Source organism: Euphorbia lathyris, chromosome 8 (genome assembly GCF_963576675.1).
Source record: "Euphorbia lathyris chromosome 8, ddEupLath1.1, whole genome shotgun sequence".
Lineage (NCBI taxonomy): Eukaryota > Viridiplantae > Streptophyta > Magnoliopsida > Malpighiales > Euphorbiaceae > Euphorbia > Euphorbia lathyris.
In genome coordinates, this window is record NC_088917.1 from 78997331 (window position 1) to 79007211 (window position 9881).

The 9881-nt window shown below is 35.9% G+C and overlaps 1 long non-coding RNA gene across 2 annotated transcripts; it reads right to left on the bottom strand.

Annotated features, from left to right (window-relative positions):
- Positions 1-2053: 2053 nt before the first annotated feature.
- Positions 2054-5238, bottom strand: LOC136203034 (uncharacterized). Of its 2 annotated transcripts, none has more exons than XR_010674696.1 (4): positions 4929-5238; positions 3980-4172; positions 2785-3202; positions 2054-2610 (listed from the first exon to the last, which is right to left on the bottom strand). It is a non-coding gene; the product is annotated as an uncharacterized lncRNA (long non-coding RNA). The 2 variants fall into 2 exon arrangements; XR_010674695.1 differs by lacking the exon at positions 4929-5238 and adding an exon at positions 4759-4873.
- Positions 5239-9881: the final 4643 nt, after the last annotated feature.

The window sequence follows — 9881 nt, forward strand, 5'->3', positions numbered from 1 at the left end:
AAGATCCGGTGCATGATATAAGAACTCTGGATCATTAATAACAGTAATAATGATCCTAATCCCATCATATAAGGGGGCTTTTGGTATGTCATGGGGATAGGGATAAGGATAAAGATTGAGATAAGATAAAAATGGGATGGCTGGAATTATTAAAATGGGATAGTTGGAATTATTATTCCATGTTTGTTTTGTGGGATAGAGATAGAGATAAAAAATAATACATTTTACTATATTACCCCACTTAAACTACATAATATGGATTTGAGGGGAAAAATGGACTTTTCCATCTCATTTTTGAAATTTTTCTACAGATAATGAGCTTGTTCCAGGGATGACGAGTTTGTTGAGGATGACGATCCACAAGCCCAATCAGTTACCCTTATCCTTTGTAAACTTTTAACACCGACTTGAACAACTTGAACTCATTACGAATTTCCATTCGATCCCAAATCAAGATAAGTGTACACAGGACAAGAATAAGAGTTCCAGCGAAAACAGAAGGACACGTCGAAGAGAAAACAACTTTTAGGTCTTATTTACAAAAGCATTGGGGCCGGTTTAAAATAGTCTGATGCCAATGGTAAATTGTTAGGATCTGTTTTTTCAACAAAATGTACACTAATGACAATATATTAGCAACCATTTTTTAAACCGACAGTAATGATCTCTAATTAAAAACTAAGGGTCTTTGGAGTCTGTCAGTAAATAATGGTTGCAAGTGTATTGTGATGTAAAGAACAATGGAGAAAATAGAATCTCTTATTTATATAGCAGTAGAAATACAAAAGAGTAAAAGGTCAATACTACCATTGATATCAATTAAATGATATCAGTTACAATTATATATATACACTAATACCCGCCCCTCAAGTTGGGAGAGTTATGGTTAACAATCCTAACTTCACAAGCAAAGGCTGCATTTGTGAACCAGATAAATTCTTGGTAAGTATGTCTGCCAACTGGTTTTGTGAAGGAACAAAAGGAGTTACTATGAAACCTTGTTGCAGATATTCACGAACCACATGACAATCTATATCAATATGCTTGACCTTCTCATGGAAGACTGGGTTTGCAGCTATACAAATGGCAGCTTGATTGTCACACATAAGAGGAATAGGAAGCTGAACCTTAAGTTGAAATTCAGGTAACAAATAGCTTAGCCATTTTAACTCACAGACTGTGGTTGCCATGGACCTATATTCAGCCTCAGCTGATGATTTACTGACTGTTGACTGTTTCTTGGCTTTCCATGAAATCAAACTGCTTCCCAAGAAAATGCAGTAACCTGTGACAGATTTCCTTGTAACTCTACATCTCACCCAGTTTGAATCACAAAAAGCAGTTAGTAAACCATCATTGTCTGGTGAGAAAAATAATCCCAATTGCCTTGTTCCCTTCAAGTATCGAAGAACATGTGAGGCTACATTCTAATGTTGCTGAGTTGGTGAATTCATGTATTGGCTTAATTGTTGAGTGATGAATGCTATGTCAGGCCTGGTAAATCCTAAGTACAGAAATCTACCAATGATCCTTCTATATTTTTCCGCATCGAGGTATAAAGGAGAAGAATTTGGTTGATCTAGTTGCACTCCACTAGGGCAGGGACTTGTAGCAATAGTAGCATTAGATAGTCCTGCATCAACTAACAAACACTACAAGGAAATCGCGAATTACCAGCGGAAAATTCCGTCGGTAAAGTATCAAATTCCGTCGAAAATTCGTATTTCCGACGGATTTCCAGCGGACTCAATCCGCTGGAAAAAGGGCCGCTGCTCCGCACAACGACCACGATTTCTGTCGGCTGGAAATATATTCCGTCCCATATTCGGTCGGAGAAATCCGTCGGTATTTTTGGACACGACCAATTTATTCCAGCGGATTTCCATCCGTGAAAAATAATTACCTAGGATATTTGCCAGCGGATTCCGTCGAAATATCATAATTCTAAATTATTTTAAATTAAATTAAAATTATACTATTTTATTTATTTTTCAATTATATTTTTTATCTAACTAGAAAATATTGGAATAAATTATAAAAGTGAACAATAAACTTGCCAAACCAAATATTTATATATATAATTAAATAACATTCGGTTCTAATTAGCATAAAACTCTTCGATCAAGATAAACCATACGGAAAAACTATATATGCCCGACTTAGATAAAACAATATATCTAGATAAAACCATTCATCCTATGTTAAATCATTCTCATCTAGCTGATCTCTATCTATAGATCTACCCGGATTGTATGATGAATGTTGTGCTTGGCTCTCACGTATCTCGGCCATCTCCAACTCAAACCGCACTATAACATTCTGCAAAGATCCTAATTGCTCTCTCATTTGCACCTCCATGTCATTTTGCTTCTTCATAACATTCTCAATCATTTGAGGAGTGAACCAATATGAAGCTGACGAGAACCGTGACCCTCTTCTTGCATTCCCTCACCATGTCGTTGTTGACTATCAGCAAGAGTTTGCACTATCTTATGCAACATATCTACCTGTGACTGCAAATGAGAATGCGGGTCAGAAGATGATGATGAAGTGGATGCGCCTGGTGTGTTTGGTGTAGATGAACACTGAGATGTAGCTGACCCAAAGTACCTACAAGCAACATCACCCAATAACATATATAACATGCCCAACAACATATATACCATACTGCTTTGATTTTAGTTAATTAAATAACATACTTAGTAAATATAACATTAGTATATCAAGAATTTATCATGAAAAGTTGAGTGATAATTGAATGTCATACTGCTAACTGTTACTTACAGTCTCAGGCTGCAAAGCACTCTGCACGAGATTCAAGTGCCTAGCTTTTGGAACAATTATTTCCTACAGTTAAAAAACCAAACATTCAAAGTGTTGAAATTTGAATGCAGAATTAAGTAAAAAACACAAACATATGTTACTATGAATGCAGATCATTTTGAATATGATTAAAAAGGAAAACAAAATATAAAAAGAGCCCCAAACAAGTATGAAGAAGAGGGTGATCTGGCAAGCCTTTGAAGTATTCTCTTGTATTTCTAAACCATGATTCGTTGTAGATAATGTTTAGAATACATGTTTCAACAGTAGCATAGTAGGTTAGCTTCCACAAAGACTGAGCATTTTACAATTGTAGTCGTGTAGCATCATCGATCCACAATGGGGCTGCTTTCTTCCGCAACAACCAAACAGCCACACTCTAAAAACACACAAGAACTCATAAGAAATATAGTATGACATGCAACAAGAACTTGTTCATCTATTCACATGTTCTTAATACGAAGAAGCCATATAAAGGAACTAGGAAGAGGAATAAGAATAATTGAAAATTATCAAGGGATACATTTTCTGTAAACTAACTATCTAATATAAAAACAACAAATAAATATAAAAATTCAAAAGGAAATATATTTGAGAATGCAGGGTCCTCCCAATTCTGAAGTAAAATAGAAAACTAAGTGACCATTAATTTGAGAGAAGTCAGAGTGACAAGTCTATGAAATAAATAAAAAAACATACATCTGCTACATTATCATTAAGTGAAAGAGAACAAGTTCATGCATTGGAAATTGCTTTTGATTTCTATCTTGGCTCCTTCCGTACATAATTTATAGAATAACCAGTTAGCATTTGGCAGCTTATGTTCTTCAAATTCATCTATTCTCTTTTCACTATCAGGAAACACAAAATGGCTTCAGAATTGCCTATCAACATCATACGTCATAAGAACAAAAACAGGCCAAATTGTCAAAAAATTTAGGGAGTTGAATTTTCTAAGAATCAAAAACTAGGTTGAATTTATAAACCTTAGACAATCAAAAACTAAATTGTAAGAAAGCCTTTTCTTTCTACTTTTCCATTTCCTACTTCAGACTCTACCTTAAAGAGCAAAACTAATTATAAACTTGGGTTCGGTAAACAAGTAAAAGCAATTCAAGTTAATTGACCATAATGAGCTTAAGCTTCTAAATTATACCTCAAGGTTGTAGCTATTAGCTATTGAAGAATATCAGAAGCATTTTCCATTCTGTTATTACCATCCTCTGCTGGAACTATAGAAGGTTCATCAGTCAAACTAGAAGCTATAGAATTCATGAGATTTGACTGCACAAGCCATTGAGGCTGTGGTGGCTCACGATCCACAATAAGATGCCCCTCCAAAAAATAACCTAAAAATGGAAAACACACACCTTAAGGAAATCCAAATTAATTGTAGAATTTACAACTATTTTATAAAAATTTGAGGTTCACAATAGAATTTGGTTTCCTAAACTCGAAGCACTTTAAATTCAAACTTCCCCTGCAACATAGATAAGAACAGATCATCTAATTGGATGTGTGAGCAAATGTTGACGTGGATATGAGGTGAAGTAAGAAGAGGGTTTCAGTTTTAACTATACTTGGCCAGAACACAAAATTCTTGACATTTCAGTTTTCACGACCTCCTTCACTGTATGAGAAGCATGAATCAGAATAACAATAAAAACAAGTACCAGTACCAGACACCAGTACCACTAAATACATTTTTATGCAATTTCATAGTTAATTGAGAAGCATGAATCAGAATAACAATAAAAACAAGTTCATTAAATGAGAAATTTCTGTTTGTAGTGGCGAGTGAATGGAATTTTAGACACGTATGGAATTGTCTGATGTTGGTAAGAGGAAAATAACACCATGCAATGCTAATACTGGGAAAATAAACAAGAAAATGCAAAATTAAAATTGAAATCCAAATAGAGAATAAAGAGTTACAGTGAACGGCGGAGGTCTTGAGCTTTTTAAGAGAGGAGAAAATCCATTGAAGCAGTATTAAAATAAACCCTAAATCCCAGATTAAGGGGAAAATCTCTAAATCAATTCAAAATTTAAGCAAACCCATTCAAAATAAACCAAATCCATTCAAAATTAAGAACTTAACTAACCTAAATTGAAGGAAAGTTCGCAAAATCCATCTTGATGGCAGAGAGAAGTTCGATTTCAGCTGCTGAGTAAATCGAACTCACCAACATAAAGCATACCCACTTGATGGCTTTGAGTTTTAGAGAAAAAGAGGAGAGGGATTCTAGTACTGAGAAATTGGTATGAGAGAGAAAGATGAGAGAGAGGGATGACCAAAGAGAAGAGGTGCGAGAAAGATTTCTAGCTAAAGTGGTTCAAGAGCTGCTAGATGATGGACAAAGGCGGGAGAATAGAAATGAAAGTAGAATAAAAGAGGGGGAGCCAAAATTTGTTTCCCCGCTTCTTCCAAAAATAAAACCTATCATAGCGCGGAATTCCCTCAATATGATAAACTTTTCGCTGGTGAGTTCACTGGCGGAAATTTTTACCAGTGGTTGCGCTGGTGAGATTAGAATTCACCGATGAAAATTCAATTCTGCTACTGTTCCGCCGGTAATTTGCAGCTGGTAATTTCCGCTGCTATTCCATCGGTGATCAGCAATGGAAATTAGTCCGCTGGTAATTTCCGCTGGTAATTTGCGAATTTCTTGTAGTGAAATCAGCAATATATTTCCCTTGTGACAAAATAATTCCAGCAGATGATCTATGTAATTCAACCCCAAGAAAATATTTAGCATAACCAAGATCCTTTATAGTAAAGGTCTTATGTAATTCACTTTTGATCTCTGCAATTTGCTCTTCAGAAGAACCAGTAATGAGCATGTCATCGACATAGATCACAATTGCAGTAAAATGCCCATTTAACTGTCTAGTCAGTAAACAATAATCATGCATAGATTTGTGAAAACCAAGTTGTTGCAAGGTAGAAGTGAATTCTTTATACCGCTGACGCCCTGCATGTTTAAGTCCATATAAGGACTTAGTCAGTTTACATACCTGACCCTTTTTTGACTTTGTATAACCTGCTGGTGGCCACATGTATATCTCCTCATCTACATACCCATGCAAATAAGCATTATTCACATCCACTTGATGAATAGGCCAAGCTTTGGTTACTGCAACTGTCAAAAATAGCCTTACTGTGACAGTTTTGGTGACAGGAGAAAAACTCTTTGTATAATTCACACCATATTTCTGATCATACCCCCTAGCTACCAATCTAGCTTTATATATGTCCACACTTTCATCAACATTATATTTTATCCTATACACCCACTTAGATGAAATCAGTTTCTTCCCTGCTGGCAATTCAACTAGAATCCATGTCTCATTCTCCTCCAAGGCTTGAAGTTCTTTGACCATGGCTTCTTGCCATTCAAGTTGGGTACATGCCTCATTGTAAGTGTTTGGCTCTTTTACCTTCCCAATATGGGCCAGATAAGTATCATGTGTTGTTGTACAGGTAAGAGAACTGTCAGCATAATTGACCACAAAGTCATTGAGCCACTGAGGTGGTTTGATAACTCTTTTGGGTGGTATAGGTTCAGGTTGTGAGGCATTGGAGTGGGACGAATTTGAAGAGGTTTGGGAAGTAACAGTAGGTGTGAAAGTAAGGTGTTGAGGTATAATAGAAGTTTGAGAAGAAGTGTTTGAACCTGTGGATGCAGGAATAGCAATCGAAGTATGAGATAGTGAGGGAATTGGTGTTTGGGACACTGAGGTAGTTGGTGATTTGGGTGGTAAAGTAGTTGCGGAAGTATGAAGATTTGTGGTTTGTGAGGTAGAAGGAATGTCAGTTATATTTGGTATAGGCATGACAGAGAAATATGGCAATGGACAATCTGATATATTGTTTTCAGGCATTAGATCACCAGGAAATTGTGTTTCATAGAATCTAACATCTCTTGAAACAACCAACTGTTGTTTCTCAAGAAGATACACTTTGTATCCCTTTTGGCCAGGAGATAAGCCTAAATAGATTCCTTGATGGGCTCGAGGCTTAAATTTATCTTTATGAGCCTGTGTATCTGTTGCATAACATAGACAGCCAAAGCTCTTTAACTCTTTGTAATTAGCTTCCTGCTTGTAGAACCTAAAATATGGACTCTGCCAATCAAGGGTTTTTGTTGGCAATAGATTGATTAGATGAGTAGCATAGAGCATAGCTTCACCCCAAAATTTATTTGAGAGACCAGATTGAAAGAGTAGTGCTCTTGCAGTTTCAGCTAGAAAACGATGTTTTCTTTCCACTACACCATTATGCTGTGGTGTGTGGATGCAAGATCTTTGGTGAATAACACCATATTTTTGAAATAGTGCCTGAGTTTGACTTCCCATGAACTCAGTACCATTGTCAGTCCTAACTTTCAGTATAACAGCATCAAACTGCGTTTTGAGTGTTTGGAAGAAATGCTGAAGTAGGATAGGAACTCTGTCCTTAGATTTGAATAAGAAAGTCCATGTGAGCCTTGTGTAATCATCAACAACAGTTAACATATATTTAGAACCTGTAAGGGAAGTTTGCTTATATGGATCCCACACATCCATATGAAGCAACTCAAACGATTTTACAGTTCTAATTTCGCTATTACCAAATGGCAACCTATGCTGCTTTGCCTTGTGACATGTTGCACAATGGTGATTCAAAAGATTACATGGCAGATTCTTTATATGCGCAACTTTATGGTCAGAAATGTGACCTAATCTATGATGCCACATAGCTATAACAGAATTGTCAACAACAGCATTTAAAACAACAACTTCATTATTGAGTATAGACTTTTTACTAGTATTATTATGCACCATATCTTGCTACAGTTGATATAAGCCTGCTACCAACTTTCCTTCTGCAATTTTTCTTCTAAAAACCAAGTCCTGCAAGATACAAGTCTCAGCTAAAAACTGAACACCAAATCTTCTTGTATCAAGTAACCTCCCCGCTGATAAGAGATTAAACTGAAATGCAGGAATATGTAGCACATATGTTAACTGTGCCTGTATGATATACAGTTTGAACAGAACCATCTGGTAAATGGACACTTCTAGGTATCTTCAGCTTCTCCATTTTACTGAATAGATGAACATCCTTACACATATGTGTACTAGCTCCAGAATCCACTATCCACAAAGCATTAACAGAAACAAGAGAAGAAAGAGCATAAGAATTACCACTGCTATCTTCATGTGCAAAAGCAGTAAAGTCTTCTCCAATAGCTTTGCCCCTTGCTAGGTACTTCTACATTTCCTTCTGCACCATTTCCTGAACTCCTTTCTCTAGTGAATCAGTAGAATCATAAGGAGAATCTATCTCAAGAGCAGCACCAGCAACTTGTTTCTTCTTCTTCTTTCCTTTAAGCCAATCCGGATAACCTACTATCTTAAAGCATTCCTCCTTTATGTGACCACTGCGTCTACAGTGTACACAATATTTATCCTCTTTTGCCATTACTGACTTTTTCTTCATATCACCACGAGCATTAGGATGAGTAAAAATAGCATTCACAACAGAATGGATTAAATCCTGTGCAGGATCTATAAGCAAATTCGATTTTTGCTTTTCCACTCGCAAAATCATAGAAAAATCTTTATTAAGCGGTGGATATGGATCAATCAACAAAATCTAGTTCCTAACATGTTCGTATTCTTCGCTCAAACCAGCTAAGAAAAGTAGCAATTGATCTTCATCACAAAATTATTGAATCACAGTTCTAGCTTCTCCACAGGTACACGAAGGCAAAGGCCTAAGTGTTGACATCTCATCCCGGATATTTCTCTGTTTTGTATAATAAGCAGTAACAGAGAGATTACCTTGAACAGTTGAATTGACTTCTTGCTTCAAGTGGAAGAACATGATTCCGTCATTCTCGCCGAACCGTTGTTTGATCTGGATCCATAAACCACGAGTAGTTGTTGCATATAGAAATCCTTCGGCATATTCCTTCGAAATGCTGTTAATAATCCAAGAATAGACCAAACTATCTACCTCCTCCCAACGATCATGCTCTTGTGTGTCCTTCTCAGGCTCAAAATTACCTTTGAGTATGTAATCGAGCTTCTGCTTGGCTCGTAATGCTCTCGTTATGATATTACACCATGAAATGTAATTTTCTCTAGTGAGAAGAACGGGAACTAACACCAGGCTTGGATTATCAGTATGGTGAGCAGATCCATACCTGTCGAGCCTTGAAGATGCCGATCCATCCTTTTCACTATCTTTGTTTTCATTGTTGCGATTCATGTTCATTTTTTATGAATTAATTGAATTAATCGATGATTTTGAAGATGAATCGTTCGATTCGTTCGATGAATCAGTTTATTCGGTAGATTCTTCAATCTTTAATTGTTCTTCAATTCCTCTTTGCAAAGCACTCAGATAACTGGTTTTTACCATTGATGAAGCATGATGATCTTAACCATCAAGTTTTGATACCATATTATGATGTAAAGAACAATGGAGAAAATAGAATCTCTTATTTATGAAAAGAGGAAAACTCTGCTTTATATAGCAGTAGAAATACAAAAGAGTAAAAGGTCAATACTACCCTTGATATCAATTAAATGATATCAGTTACAATTATATATATACACTAATAAAGTGATAAATCAGAGGGATTGGTTGTTTCATAAAATCGTTGTTTCATAAAATTGACCTCAATGATAATACTAATAGCAACGAAGTTTTTAAACCCATGTCGAAGACCCCACAGCTTAAAATATGGTCGTCATCGGTTTTCAAACAATAGACCTTAAAGACCATTGGCATCGATTTTTTAAACAAATACTGCCAATAAGGCACCGCCAAAGATAAATTTTCAACTATTGTTATAAAATCTTAATATAATAGTTAAGAAGCCAATTCATATGACAATTAGTAGTACTTTGAAAACTAAAAAGAGTTTTTTTTGATGATGTGATCAGGTTGAAGCCGTTCTCATTCTCTTTGAGGGACAAAACAAAGAGTTGGCTCAATTTTTTGCAATCCCAATCTATCGCAACTTGGGATCTAATTCTCAAAACCTGTTTCACAAAATATTTTC